Source organism: Papio anubis, chromosome 1 (assembly GCF_008728515.1).
Source record: "Papio anubis isolate 15944 chromosome 1, Panubis1.0, whole genome shotgun sequence".
In the NCBI taxonomy this organism is placed as follows: Eukaryota; Metazoa; Chordata; class Mammalia; order Primates; family Cercopithecidae; genus Papio; species Papio anubis.
The window spans coordinates 157309712-157324890 of NC_044976.1; the positions used below are offsets into that span (position 1 = coordinate 157309712).

Below are 15179 nucleotides of genomic sequence, written 5' to 3' on the forward strand. Positions count from 1 at the left end.
CTTACGCCTGTAATCCCAGCACTTTGGGAGGCCGAGGCGGGTGGCTCACGAGGTCAGGAGATTGAGACCATCCTGGCTAACACGGTGAAACCCCGTCTCTATTAAAAATACAAAAAAATTAGCCAGGCATGATGGCAGGCGCCTGTAGTCCCAGCTCTTTGGGAGGCTGAGGCAGGAGAATGGCGTGAACCCGGGAGGCGGAGGTTGCAGTGAGCGAGATCGCGCCACTGCACTCCAGCCTGGGCGACAGCGCGAGACTCCGTCTCAAAAAAAAAAATAAATAAATAAAAATAAAAAAAATAAAAACATATTCTAGATGTAAGTCCTTTATATATGTTTCGCAAATATTTCCTCCCAGTCTGTGGCTTGCCTTTTCATTTTTTAAATTATGTAATTTGGAGAGCGGAATTTTTTAATTTTGCAGAAGTTCAGTTTATCAGTTTTTTCTTCTGTGATTCATGCTTTTCCAAAGGTCTTAGAAGTTTTTCCCTAAGAAGGCCATGAATATTTCTGTTTATGTTTACTTGTAGAATTTTTGTAGGTTTTTTTTTTTTTTTGTGAGCCAAAGATTTATTTGTTCATTTCTTGCATTTGAAGTACTCTTGGACAACATCCTTGGCCTGAGACTCCTTTCCATATTCCTTAACTACTACACAACTGCAACCAACCACTTTACGGGGTTTCCCCTCTCTGTCAATTTTACAGAGGCCTACCCATTCTTCTAGTTTCTTGTTGTCATCAACCTTAATTAGGTTGATCTGGTGTTCAGCACAAAGGGCCTCCACCAACTTGACATACATAGGCTCATCACAGTTGGATGCAAGCACACAAAGATGGGCTTGGCGCTTGTCTAAGGCTTTGGCAGCTTCGCGAATTCCACGTGATAGACCATCGTGGATGAGGGCGGTCTTCAGCTCTTCTTGTAAAGCAGTATTAACGTCCATTACACCTCCAGCAGCAATGCCTTCCTCGGCCATGGCGGTGGGTTACGGGTGAAGCGGAATCTCGAACGCACCCAAGCCTCCGCCTCCGCGCGACTCCGCGGCGGCAGGGAAAGAGCAAGTTTTGTAGTTTTAGCTCTGACATTTAAGTCTGTCGTTCACTCTGAGTTAACCTTTGTATGTGTTATGAGGGCAAAGGTTAAGCTTCATATTTTTGCACATGGATATTCAATTGTTGAAAAGACTATCCTTTCTCCATTGAGTAATTTTGGCATATTTATCCAATTTCAATTGACTGTGTAGATGGATCTATTTCTGGACCCTGTATTGCGTTTTTTTTTTTTTGAAACGGAGTCTTGCTCTGTCGCCCAGGCTGGAGTGCAGTGGCTTGATCTCAGCTCACTGCAAGCTCCACCTCCCGGGTTTACGCCATTCTCCTGCCTCAGCCTCCGGAGCAGCTGGGACTACAGGCGCCCGCCACCTCGCCCGGCTAGTTTTTTGTATTTTTTTTAGTAGAGACGGGGTTTCACCATGTTAGCCAGGATGGTCTCGATCTCCTGACCTCGTGATCCACCCGTCTCGGCCTCCCAAAGTGCTGGGATTACAGGCTTGAGCCACCGCGCCCGGCCAGGACCCTGTATTGTTTCATTGATCTGTATCTCTGTGCTTACATAAATACCACACTGCCTTGATTACTGTAACTTTATAGTGAGTCTTGAAATTACTTTGTTCTTTTTTCAAAATGTTTTTTTTTTTACTCCAGGCCCTTTGCATTTTTTTTTTTTAAAAACAAATCTTTATTGTCTAGAAATACATATTTAAAAAATCCCCTTCAAAAGATGCTATTCACTCATTTCCCCATTTCCTCTTCTTCCACACCTCTGATATAAAGGCCATTATTACACCTTATTAAAACTTCACCTAGATGTCCAGGCAATGCATCATTTATGAATTCTGTATCTGCAAGCTGCCCGTTCATATAGCCATCTACAGATACCAGGTAGCCCTTATACTCCATTCCCACTTAAGCTTCACCATCAGTGGCTCTCCTGTTAATCCACTGAGGAAAGATTTGAGATTGCGGGGTAAACTCATCGTAACTAAAGGGAATGTTGTGGCCTATTTGCCACCGACCTAGCTGCTACTCTCCTGTCCCTCCTAACTCAGCAGGTATTGCAGGTCCCGAACCACTGATCTCCAAGAGAAATGGCTGCCAAATAAGAGTGTCACCCTTTGCATTTCTATTTGAATTTCAGGACTAGCTTATTAATTCTTACCAAAAAAACGCGGGGCAGGTGGGGGGTGCTGGTGGGGCATTGAATGGGATTACACTGACTCTATGGATTGATTTAGGAAGAGTTGACATCTTAACAATATTGAGTCCTTTGACCCATAAACACACTATATCTCTCCATTTATTTGAGTCTTTTAAAATTTCTCTCAAGTATTCAGTAGTATTCAATATATTGATCTTGTACATATTTTGTTACATTATCCCTAAATATTTCCTTTTTGAGATACTATTGTAAATTGTACTTTTCTCATTTCAATTTCCACTTCTTTGCTAGTAATATAGAAATACAATTTATTTTTCTATATTAACTATCTTGTGACCTTAGAATATTTTACACAGATGATCACGTCTTAGAATAAAAATAGTTTTGCTTCCTTCTTTCTCATCTGTATGCCTTTTATTTATGTTTATCTTGCTTTATTGTACCGGCTAGTATACCAAGTACAAAGTGAAATGGAAGTGGTCAGAGGAAGCATCCTTACCTTGTGTTTAGGATCAGTGATATCTTCTTTTTCATTCCTGATCTTGGCAGTTTATGTCGTCTTCTCTGTCTGTCTCTCTTTCTCTCTCTTTTTTTGCTTATCAGTCTGGCTAGAGGTTTATTAATTTTATTGATCTTTTCAAAGAACCAGCTTTTGGTTTCATTGATTGTTTTCCAATTGTTTTTTATTTTGCTTTATTTTGTCCATTGATTTCTGATCTGTAGTGCATTTTCTTTCTTCTACTTTTTTGGGGTTCAATTTATTCTTTTTCTAATTCTTAAGGTGGCACTAAGACCACTGATTCAAGACCTTTCTTTTCTTCTAATATACATATCTAATGCTAAAAAGTTCCCTATAGGCACCATTAGCTGCTTCTCACGTGTGTTTACATGTTGTGTTTTCGTTTTCATTCAGTTCAAGCTATTTTCTAATTTCCTGTGTGATTTCTTCGACCTATAGCTATTGGAAGTGTGTCATTTAGGCCAGTCACAGTTGCTCACACCTGTAATCCCAGCACTTTGGGAGGTCGAGGCAGGAGCATCACTTGAGCCCAGGAGCTCGAGACCAGCCTGGGCAAAATAGGGAGACCCTGTCTCTACAGAAAAACAAACAAAACAACAACAACAACAACAAAAACCTGGACATGGGGGCACACATTTGTGGTCCTAGCTATTCAGGAGACTGAGGTAGAAGGATTTCTTGAGCCTGGGAGGTTGAGGGTGTAGGGAGCTGTGATTATGCCACTGTACTCCAGCCTAGGTGACAGAGTGAGACCCTGTCTCCAAAAAAAGAAAAATTAAAAGTATGTCACTTAATTTTTAAATTTAAACATTTGAAATATCCCAAATATCTTGTTGACTTCTAACTTGATTTTATGGTGCCTAGATAAAATTACTTTCTTTTATTCGAATCCTTTTACATGTATTGAGATTTGTTTTATGACCTAGCATATGTCTGTCTTATAGAGGGTTCCATATATGTTTGACCAAAAAAATGTGTATTCTGCCTTTGCTACTGACATGTTCTCTATATGTTGTTTAGGCCAAGTTGATTGATAATGTTGTTCAAGGCCTCTATATACTTACTGATTTTCTAATTGTTTTATAAATTGATATTCCAAGAGAGGAGTATCGAAACACCAACTATAACTGTTCAACTGAATTGTTTATTTCTGCATTCTCTACTGTCAGTTTTTACTTTCTGTGTTTTAGGGCTCTTTGCTAGGTGCATTTAGATTTATTATTGTTTATCTTCCTGATTTTGCCCCCATGGGGACATTTTGAAAAGTCTGGAGACATTTTTGGTTGTTGTAACTGGGGAGATGCTGCTGGCACCTAGTAGCTAGAAGCCAGAGATACTGCTTAACTTTCTGCAATGCCTGGACAGGCTCTGAAACAAAGACTTATTCAGCTCACAATGTAGAGACTAAGGTCGAGAAACCAAGTTTCTTTTAATACTTAATACCTAAAGCTGTAGCAATTTTTAAGTAATAAATGCTTCTCAGTTTTTGGTATGCCTTTGGTTCATTTTCAGATGCCTGAAATGTTTATTTTTTTCAGTTTTTTCCAGTTTTATATTTGCTTTTGAAGAGGAGAATTTGCAGATCTCTTCATAACACCACGAAATGGAAGTCTGTCCATCCTTTAACATTTAACCTGTTGGTGTCTTTATATTTAAAGTAAGTTTTTTTGTAGATAGCATTCAGTTGGATCTTTTTTTAAAAAATGCAATCTGAGGCCGGGCATGGTGGCTCACGCCTGTAATCCCAGCACTTTGGGAGGCTGAGGCAGGCGGATCACGAGGTCAGGAGATCGAGATCATCCTGGCTAACATGGTGAAACCTGGTCTCTACTAAAAAAATACAAAAAATTAGCCGGCGGGCAACTGTAGTCCCAGCTACTCGGGAGGCTGAGGCAGGAGAATGGCATGAACCCAGGAGGTGGAGCTTGCAGTGAGCCGAGATCATGCCACTGCACTCCAGCCTGGGCAACAGAGCAAAACTCCATCTCAAAAAAAAAAAAAAAAAAAAAAGCAATCTGACAATGTCTGCCTTCTAACTGGGAATATTTAGACCATTTACATTTAATGTAATTTTTGATAGAGTTAAGATTAAATCTATCTTGTTTTTGTTTTCTGTATTTTTCTTTTCTTACCCTTTTTTGTGGATTATTTTTTGTGACTCCATTTTATCTTCATATTGGCTTATTAGCTACACCTCTTTATTTGATTTTAGCAACTGTTGTTTAAATATATGACTTTAACTCATCATAGTCACAGTATACCTTTAAATAATATTATACCACTTCATGTATATTACCTCACTTGTGTGTGTCTGTGTGTGTGTGTGGGAGCACCTAACAACAGTATGCTTCCATTTTCTCCCTCCTGTCCCTTGTGCTACTGTTGTGGTGCCTTTTTTCTTGTACAAAAGTTATAAGCCTACAATATGTTGCTATTATTTTTGCTTTAAAGAGTTCATCATCTTTTAAAGAGATTGAGAATTAGAAAACATCTTTATTTACCACTTGTTTATCATTTCTGCTGCTTTGTGTAGATCAAATTTTCTATTAGGTATTATTTTCCTTCTGCCTGAAGAGCTTCTTGAACATTTCTTGTCATGTAACCTTGCTGCTGATGATTTCTCTCAGATTTTGTCTGAAAAAGTCTTTACTTCTTCCTTCACTTTCGAAAAATATTTTTATTAGCTTTAGAATTCTAGGTTGATGGTTTTTCTTTCAGTATTTTAAGAACTGGATGAGATAATGGCGTGACTTTTTTTTGAGACAGGGTCTCCCTCTGTCACCCAAGCTGGAGTGCATTAGCACCATCATGGCTTACTACAACCTTGAGCTCCTGGGCTCAAGCAGTCCTCCTGCCTCAGCATCCCTCCCAAAGTGCTAGGATTACAGGTGTGAGCCAGTGCACCTGGCCAAGTAACTTCTTTAAACTCTTCAAGTCCCTGATTTTGTGCTAGGCTCCTTAAAGTTAAAATGTTAGACGAAACACCTGTCTTCTCAAGTTAACTGTTTTGTTACCTTTTCTCAGTAACAAAGTCTGATATTGCTCTTGGGCTTATACCCATGTTTCCTGTCATTTTTTTTTTTCTTCCCTTGTGGGGTTACACATTGGCCTATCAAGAGCCTTTGACTCTGAGCCTAATATTACTTCCTCATGCTCCTGTGTTTCTCTATGCTCCTTACCAGCACACACATTCTCTTTTACTGACTCCTTCTAAGAGTAAGTTGGAGAGATTAGACCTCTCTGCTTCTTTCCTAGTGCTCTTTCCAGTGCTGTAAAGAGAACCTGGGCATTCGTCCAGAGAGATTTGAGGTTGAATTCCAGCTTTCCATTTCCACCAGTTGTGTGCCCATAAGTAAATTATTTGAGTCTTAAGAGGCCATCTGTAAAATCTGAATAATAATAATATCTCTTAGAGTAGTTGGGAGGATTAAAGTAGGTAATATATGACAAGTTCTTACACCATATTTGTCTCATAATATCAAATACTCACGTAGTATATATTATGATATAAATCCCGATTTACAGATGAGGGACCTGAAGCATAGTAACCTGCCCAAGTTACATAACTAGGGAATGGCAGAGAACTAGGAGTGAAACCTAGTCTGGCTCCAGATCCCATGCCTCTAACTACAATGCTTCACTCCTTTTCTAGGTAAATGTTAATTCCTTCTTTTTGGATTAGATAGAGTTGGACTTTAACAAATGAGTACTCTTGACTGGGTGGGTGTTGGGGGAATGGGGCAGTTAAAGGGTAGCAAGGCAAAGGATATTTCAAGTAGGAAAAATAGCTTTGGAGAAAAGGTAGAAATGAAAGGATATGGATATGGGAAACATGCTGGGGAAATGGCTAATAGGCTGGTAAAGTTGGGTGGAGGTCCTGGGGGATAGAGAAGGATAGTGGGGGATACAGTTTGTTGTGTAGGGTCTAAATGATAGAGTACTTTGAATGCCGTGCTAACAAAGTTGGTCTGTTTTATTCTACATAAAGTGACAAACTATTGTGGGAGTGACATGGTCAGATGGGTTCTTTTGGAATAGCTCTTGGATCATTTGGTGGATGGATTGAACTGAGGAGCAAGTATAATAGGGAGATCAAGTAGAATGCTCTTCTTAAAATACAGCCGCTGAGGTAATGAGCTCAACCAAAGGGATGGTTAGAGTAGAAAGGGGGAGCTGTGGAGGTGTAATAGTTGGCAGGATTCAGGGGCTTATTAGACCAAGGAGAAGGAGAAATCACGAAGGAGTCAGCTTTACTAGGCTTGGTGACAAGGAGGAAGGTGATGTTTTCATTGAGATAGGAAATTCTGAAAGGGGAGCAGGTTGGTGGAGGGAGATGTAAGAGTTCTGTTTCACATGAATAACTGGCCATTTGTAACACCTTATTCCCCTTTCTCATTTGTGGGAAGCAGTGAGGTAGATCACCTAAGGGAAATTTTGTAGGACAGTCCTAAGGGAGGAGGGAAAGAAGAGAAGGGCTTAGGTAAAGAGAGGTGAGATTCACAGACCAGAGGCAGGTTCAAAGCAATTTCAGAGGTGAAAGTTTTTGGGAAGTCCTATGAGTAGATTGGATCAAAAGTTTGCTCCCACAAAACCCCTCAACCCCTGTTATCTATCATTTTTCCCCAAGTCCTAGCTTGGCCAAAAAGCAGCCAATCCTGGCCGGGCACGGTGACCCATGCCTGTAATCCCAGCACTTTGGGAGGCCGAGGCGTGCGAATCACGAGGTCAGGAGTTCAAGACCAGCCTGACCAAGGTGGTGAAACCCCGTCTCTACTAAAAACACACAAATTAGCTGGGTGTGGTGGTGTGTGCCTGTAATCCCAGCTACTCAGGAGGCCGAGGTAAGAGAATTGCTTGAACCTGGGAGACAGTGGTTGCAGTGAGCCGAGATTGCACCACTGCACTCCAGCCTGGGCAACAGTCAGACTCTGTCTCACAAAAAAAAAAAAAAAAAAAAAAGAAGAAGCCGCAGCAATCAATCCTTCAAGGAATCATGGAGGCTAGAGCCAGGTGCATATGGAGCTGAAGACTAAAGAGCCCTTCCTGGATCTTTTGGACTCCTGGGACCTCCTTATGACTGTAGAGGTTGTGGGGAGAGGCCCAATAATGACTGAGATTGAATCTGCTGCCACCCCAGTGGAATGAGGACCCAGAGCAGATCACATTTTCTTTAGTTGTAATTTAATTAAATTTTTTTTTTAGAGACAAGGTCTTACTCTCTCACCCCAGTCGGAGTGCAGTGGCATGATCATAGCTCACTGTAGCCTCCAAATCCTGGGCTCAAGTGATCTTCCAGCCTCAACCTTCCAAGTAGCTGGGACTACAGTTGTGCACCACCGTGCCCAGCTAATTTTAAAAATTCTTTTGTAAAAATAAGGTTCTACTTTTTTGCCCAGGCTGGTCTCAAACTCCTGGCTTCTAGTGATCTAGCCCCTTGGCCTCCCAAAATGCTGGGATTACAGGTGTGAGCCTCCATAGCCAGCAACATTTTATTTAAGAAAATAAATGAATATGCCACTTCTTATTCCTCATCATATTCAAACTGTTATGCATATTTTGTTTGAAAGGTTGATTTATGCATTTGTTTCCCAGTAGACCATAAAGTCCAAAAGAACCGTGTCTTAGGTTATAAAGGTGGGCCCAGTGCCTAGCATGCAGCTTGGTTTTCTCACGAATTTGTTCATTCAGCATCATTTATGAGTACTGTGAGAGGTCCTGTGCTATGTGCTGAATATCCATTTATTCACCAAATATTTATTGAGCACTTACTGTGTGCCAGGGTCCGGGCCAAGTGCTGGGAACACAGATTTGAATAAGACTGGCAAGGTCTCTGCTCTCAAGGAGCTTACACCTTAAGTGGTGGAGTCAGGAAACAAAAATAAGATCACAAGAAGACTTCAGATAGTGATATGTGCTGTAAAGACAACAGAAGAGAGTGATGTGATAGGGAGAAACTTGCAGGGTATCTTTGGATACAATAGTTGGGGAAGGTATCACTGAGGAGGTAACCTTGACCTCAGGCCTGAGTGGTAGGGAGGAGTGGGTCATGAGGTAATCACAGGGGAGGCTGGGATGAAAGATGGCTTCAGTAAGCAGTAGTAAATACAGGGGAGAGAACTATGAGACAACGGTGGCTGGGCCAACGGGCCAGATCATGGGGAGACTTCAGGAAAAAAATTTGGATTTATTCTCTGTGTAACTGGAGGGCTTTAGATGGTGAGAGTGTGGGGTGCTACAATCATATTTTCTCTTTGCTATTGATCCTCTGGCTATTGTGTAAAAAAATAAAAAAAATAGCAGGCCAAGTAAGGAGGAAGGGAGGCCAGATGAAGAGACTGTTTGGATGGTCTATGTAGGACATGATGGAGGCTTGGACCAGGAGGCTTGGACCGGTGGAAGTGGAAAGAGGGAAGATTTGGGGTATATCTGAAAGGAGGTCAAATTGACTGGATGTGGAACGTGAGGAATGAAATCTATGGTGGCTCCTAAGTTGAATGACAAGCCAACCCGGATTGCCTGAGACTGAGGGCTTTCCTGGGACATGGAATTTTCAGGGCTAAAACCAGGACAAGTCCCAGACAACCCAGGATAGTTGGTCACATTACTTTTAGGTTTTTGAGCCAAACAATGGAGTGAGTAGCTGGTGCCATATACAGAGATAGAGACGACTCAGGGAGAACAGATTTCTAGAACAGAGTTCTATTTTGCCCATGTGAAGTTTGAGATGCTAATTAAACATTCACACAGAGATGGAGTAGGCAAATGTATATACACATCTGAAGCCCAAGGAGGAGATCAGATTCAGATAGAACTCCGGGAGCCAGCAATATATAGATGGTATCGAAAACAATGGGGGAGATTACTTAGGGAGAGTATGTAAATAAAGTACAGAAAAGGGCCTAGGGTGGAGTTTGGATATGGAAATTTTGAGGGTAAGCAGAGGAGGAGCAGTCATCCAAGGCATTAAGAAGGAACAGTCAGTGAAGTAGGAGGTAACCCGGGAGAACGTGGTGTCATGGAAGCTTGGAGAAAAATGAGCTCCATGAAGGAGAGAGTGGTCAACTATGTCTAATCCTGCTGAATAAAATGGAGAAAGAAAAGTAGATTAAAACACAGTCCCTGCTCCCAAGGAGTTTCAGTGTAGTGGGGAGATGGGAGAGTCAATTCCTAAACAGCCATGAGTGCTCTAGCAGTGAGAAGCACAGGCTGCCAGGCAAGTACAGAGGGCTCCTTCCTGGGCTGCATTTGGAAGGAGAATTGGAAAACAGGACATGGGTGGAGAAGAGTTCTTCAGATGGAGGAAGCCACAGGCACAAAGGCACACTCAAGGAACTGTAGGGTTTCAGGATGGCTGGGGCACAGAGTGGTGAAACAAAAGGAGGCAGGAAGTGCAGGGAGCGGGGACAGCCAGGGCTATCACATGCGACAGAGAGGTCACCTAGGATGGGAACTGAAAAGTGTTGGATTTAGCAACCTGGACATAAGGGTCTATCTTTGCCAGAATAGTTTCAGCCATTTCAAGGAGTTGTGGGGACAAAAGCCAGATTATGAGTAACTGGGAAGCAAGGAATAAGACACCCTGACTGCAGAGATCACTCATTTAAGAAACTTGAAGTAGAAGGAAGGAGAGTGGTAATGTGGCATCTGGGAGTGGGGGTGGGTTTGTGGGTTTTTTTTTTCCCTCTATAGTAGAAATCTTGAGCTTAGTTATAGGCTTGAGGGAAAGAACTAGAAGTGAGGGAGAGCTTGAAAATATAGAGGTGAGGAGATAATTGATGGAGTAAGAATTCTGAGAAGCTGGTGAGGGATGGGCACGTGTAGGGTTGGGGACATGTAAAGTTTAGCTTTGGATAGGAGCAAAGAGAGACAGATGGGTAGAAATATAGATAAAATTGTTAATAGTAGGCTTAGGAAGACTGAGGCGAAGTTGTTCTTTTCTGATTGCCTTTGTTTTCTCTTAGAATAATGATGAAGTCTGCTGCTGAGAGCAGCTGTAGACCCAGCAAGAGGTATATGGAAGGCTAGAGAGTGAATTTACAGGGGTACAAACTTAATTCCTCCGGTGGCTGGATGTGATATTTTTCTGGGCAGGAGCAGAAAAGTGGATGGATTAATCCAGAGTGGCATCTTGCAGTGTTGATACAGCTGAGGACAAGTGGACAAGGATATTAGCAAGGATAAAGTGACAGGCTATGAGTCTGGACTGAATAACGCAGGAAGTGGAATGAGGCTTTGGTTGATAGATTAGGAGGAAATGTACTGAAGGAAGAAGGCAAGGAGCAGGTATAAAGAGAAGAAAGGAATCAGGGTATGAGAAGGACCCAAACTGTTCTCAGGAAGTAGGACATTAGAGTTTAAGTTTTCCAGGTTGGAGCAAATCTGAGTGGTGAGAAAGTCCAAGGTGAGGCCTTGGGTATGAGTAGGTTATTAGAGGCTAGGTGAGTAGCCCCGGAGTTGAGGGTATCAGTGTATTGTAAGGTTAGGACACTGGATAGATAGTTCATTCACATTAGTGCTGAAATCACCCAGAATGAGAGGGAGATATGGGAGGGAGAAGAAGCTGCTGAACTGGGAGCCAAGGTCCTTGATGAGTGGAGAGGACTGACCAGCAGGTTGGTGGGTGACAGAGACAAGAGAGGAAGAAGCTGATTGGCTGAAGGCAGAAACAGTTTTTACAGAGATGGAGGCATAATTGTGCCTTATGATTTTATTGAACTAAATTGAACCAAAGTGCTACATTAGTCCCAGGAAATGCCAAAGTCGGCACCAGCTGCTATTTTCTAGAAAAACCCCAGAACACACATTAAAGTCAGCCCTGAAAGAGCATTGCCTACCTAGAAAGAGCTGTCAAGTCAAGAAGAGACCCAGAGAAGAAATGTCAACAGGTGGACTACAGACGGGGCCAGTCTTCTGGGCTCCACGGGCCCATATCTTGCCCCGACAATTTCAGTCCTCCCCTCCCCCTCTGGGGAACTGTCAGTGCCAGCTCTCTGCTCCATGACACATCCTGGCAGGAAAAGTCAGCCAGCCATCTTGGGCTGGCGTCAATCCCAGGAGAAGCCAGAGCAGAGGCTTTGAGAGATGGAGCTGAAGGAAGCACATTTCAGCGCACTTTTCTACGGAAGAGCAAGGGCTCATTAGCCAAAATGATCATTTTCCCAGGCCTGTTCTCAGACCAACTTAAAAATCACCTGGGCTGTGTCTCCACCCTTTCACCCAGGAGTACAAGTTGCTTCCTGCTCAGACAGAACCCACCCTAACCTCAGCCCTTCTGGAGCACAGGCACCACTCGTACATTGCTTCTGCTTGTGAGTGATATGAATACACACAAGGCACACTTCCAGGACGCTGCCGTCCTGTTGTTCTCCTGTTTCATGGGCACTTGTTCTCCAGTCTCCTTTGCAGGTTCTTTCTTATTAACTTGACCTCTGACATTTGGAATGCCCCAGTTCTCAGCCGTTTATCTCTGTTTCCTCTCTCCCTACACTCATTTCCTTTGTGATCTCAACCGGCCTCAGGGCTATAATACCTTCTAGTCACTGAAAAATACTAATGCATATCTCTACTCCTTAGTCTTCTATTAGGTTGGTGAAAATGTCATTGTGGTTTTTGCTATTGTTTTTAATGGCAAAAACTGAGATGACATTTGCACCAACCTAATAGTCTTATACATCCACTCACCTTGTTGGCATCTCTGCTTGACTATCTCATAGGCATCTCCAACTTAACATGCTCAAAATTGAACTTCTGATTCCCCCAACTCCCTGCCACACCTGCTCTACCTGCAGTCTACCCCCATCTCAGTCAATAGCAACTCTATCCTTCCGGCCGCCCAGGCCAAATCCCTTGGAGTCGTCCTGACTCCTCTTCCTCTAAATACAGTCTATCAGGAAATCCTGTCAGTTCTACCTTCAAAAGATACCCAGAATCTTACTCTTTCTCACTGCTTCTTCCCCCGACATCCTGAACCAAGCCATCATCATGTCTTGCTTGGATTATTACAATAGCCTCCTAAATAGAATCTGCTTCGACCCTGTTTCAAACAGCAGTCAGAGTGATCCTCTAAATACGTGAAGTCCTGAAGATCATGTCACTTCTGCACTCAAAACCAACCAACCATTTTCTGTCTCATTTAGAATAAAAGCAAAACTCCTTACACTGGCTTGGAATGACCTGGCCTCCCTCCACCCTCCATCCTCATCTCATCCTGTTCTCTCCCTCATTCACCCTGCTCCAGCCTTACTGGCCTCCTTGTTGTTTCTCAGAAACTTCAAGGCTGCTTCCGCCTCCAGATCTTTGCACTTACTATTTCCTCTGCCTAGAACGTGCTTCCCTGCTATCCACACGATTTGCTGTCTCCTGTCCTTCAAGCCTTTGTGCAAATGCCATTCTTCTCACTGAGGCCCTTCCTCACTACCCTATGTAAAATATACACAATATAGGACAGCAGCATGCACTGTGTTCCTTTTGTTCCCTTTACTCTGTCCATTTCTCTCTATAGACTTATCTTCTGAGACCACATGCTTATTAAATGTGAACTCCGTGAGAGGAGGGACATTCTGTCCTTGCCCACAGAGGGTATCAATAAATATCTGTGGAACCAGTGCAATTCAATATACATGGTTGTGGGGAAACCTCAGAATTCTGCCATCCTCTGGATGCTAGCACTAGAATGGCAGTTTTTATAATGAAACCCTTCTCTTTCAAGTCCTTATAGAGGTATGACTTTAATTAAGCAGCTAGTGTGTCTGAGCCCTTGCATATTTACAGAGCCATATCTCGAATGCCAGCAGAGATGGCTGTTGCCTTCCTTTCCTTTGCTTCCTAGTTCTTGGAAGAAAATCAACAGTGGCTAGTGACCTTGCCTGCAGGTGAGCATAACTATTAAACACCAGCCCTCAATGCAGATTGCTGTTGTGGTTATTCTTTAATAGAGCAAAGGAATCTGTTACAATCTTCTTGTAACTATGTGCGTCTCTTGGCCAAATATGTTTAAATGATGTAGCAAATGTCTCAGTATGAACTTTCTACTGATCAGGTTTTCAGGAGATTTGAGTTTTGGTCTTAACTCTACTGTGGAATTGCCACAACTCTGGGTACTTTCCTGAATTCTCTAGTATCTTCGTTGGGAAAAATGTAATTTTGGGGGTAGATGATCACTAAGACCCTTTCTTGATCTAAAGTTGTGGTTTTCTCAGAACACAAGAGCTCCTATTTGTGAGTCACTAGAAACACACATGATTATCTCTTTGGCTTTCCCATTACACACAAAAAGCCTTTTTTTCTGTGACTTTTATATTGGTGAGGACTTTTTCATTTGTTAGGGGCAGAAACCCAGCTCAAACCAACTAGAAAGGAAGTAAGAGGTCTGTTGGCACCTATAGCTGGAAATTTAGGGGTAGAGCCTCTCTGGCAAGCTGGATCCCAGGGCTCCCAGGATATAAGGAGGACCCAGTCTCTCTCCGTCTTCTGGCTTCACTTCCTCCTGTGTTGGTTTCACTTTCAGGCAGGCCCCACATGACGACACCAGCAACAGCCACACAACATGTGCCACCTTCAAATGCAAGAGGAAAAGGGCTTCTTCCCAGGAATTTGGGGATCTTTAAAAAATGGAGTCTCATTGGTCTCGTCTGAGTCCTGTGTCCTTTCCTGAACCAGGGAAATGGAGAGTTGTCAGATCTCTGGCCAGATCTGTGTCATAGCCCAACCCTCAGTGGAGCTTGAGAGTAAAGGTGGGGAGCCCACCCAACCCACACAGGCTGAGAGCGGCAGAGAGTAGATAGATGTCAAAAGGAAACCTGGGGCTATTAACAGAAGAAGGGAGAGTAGATGCTGGAGAGGTAAAAATAATGGACATTTATTTCAGTCCTCATTGAGGGTTTTTTTTTTTCTTGAAACAGAGTCTTACTCTGTCACCCAGGCTGGAGTGCAGTGGCACTATCTCAGCTCACTGCAATCTCCACTTCCTGGACTCAAGCTATTCTCATGCCTCAGCCTCCCGAGTAGCTGGGATTACAGGCGTGCGTCACCGAATAAGTTTTGTATTTTTAGTAGAGACGGGATTTCACCATGTTGGTCAGACTGGTCTTGAACTCCCGACCTCAAGTTATCCACCCGCCTCGGCCTCCCAAAGTGCTAGGATTACAGGTATGAGCCACCACACCTGGCCCTCACTGAGTTATGATTTTCTTGTAGGTTCTGTATTAATTTCTCATGGCTGCTGTAACAAATTACTACAAATCGGTTGGTTTAAAACAACAGAAATTTATACTCTCACAGTTCAGAATGAAATCAAGGTATTGGCAGGGCTGCACTCTCTCTGGAAGCTCTAGGGGAAAATGTACTCTTTGCCTCTTCTAACTTTTGGTGGCTGCCAACATTCCCTGACTTGTGGCCACATCACTCCAATCTCTGTTTTCATAGTCACATGACTTTCACCTC

The 15179-nt window shown here is 42.8% G+C and overlaps 1 pseudogene across 1 annotated transcript; it reads right to left on the reverse strand.

Annotated features, from left to right (window-relative positions):
* Positions 1–530: 530 nt before the first annotated feature.
* LOC101016125 lies at positions 531–1054 on the reverse strand (annotated as a pseudogene). The gene has a single exon (XR_638740.4). The product of XR_638740.4 is annotated as a 40S ribosomal protein S12 pseudogene (transcript).
* Between the last annotated feature and the right edge of the window lie 14125 nt (positions 1055–15179).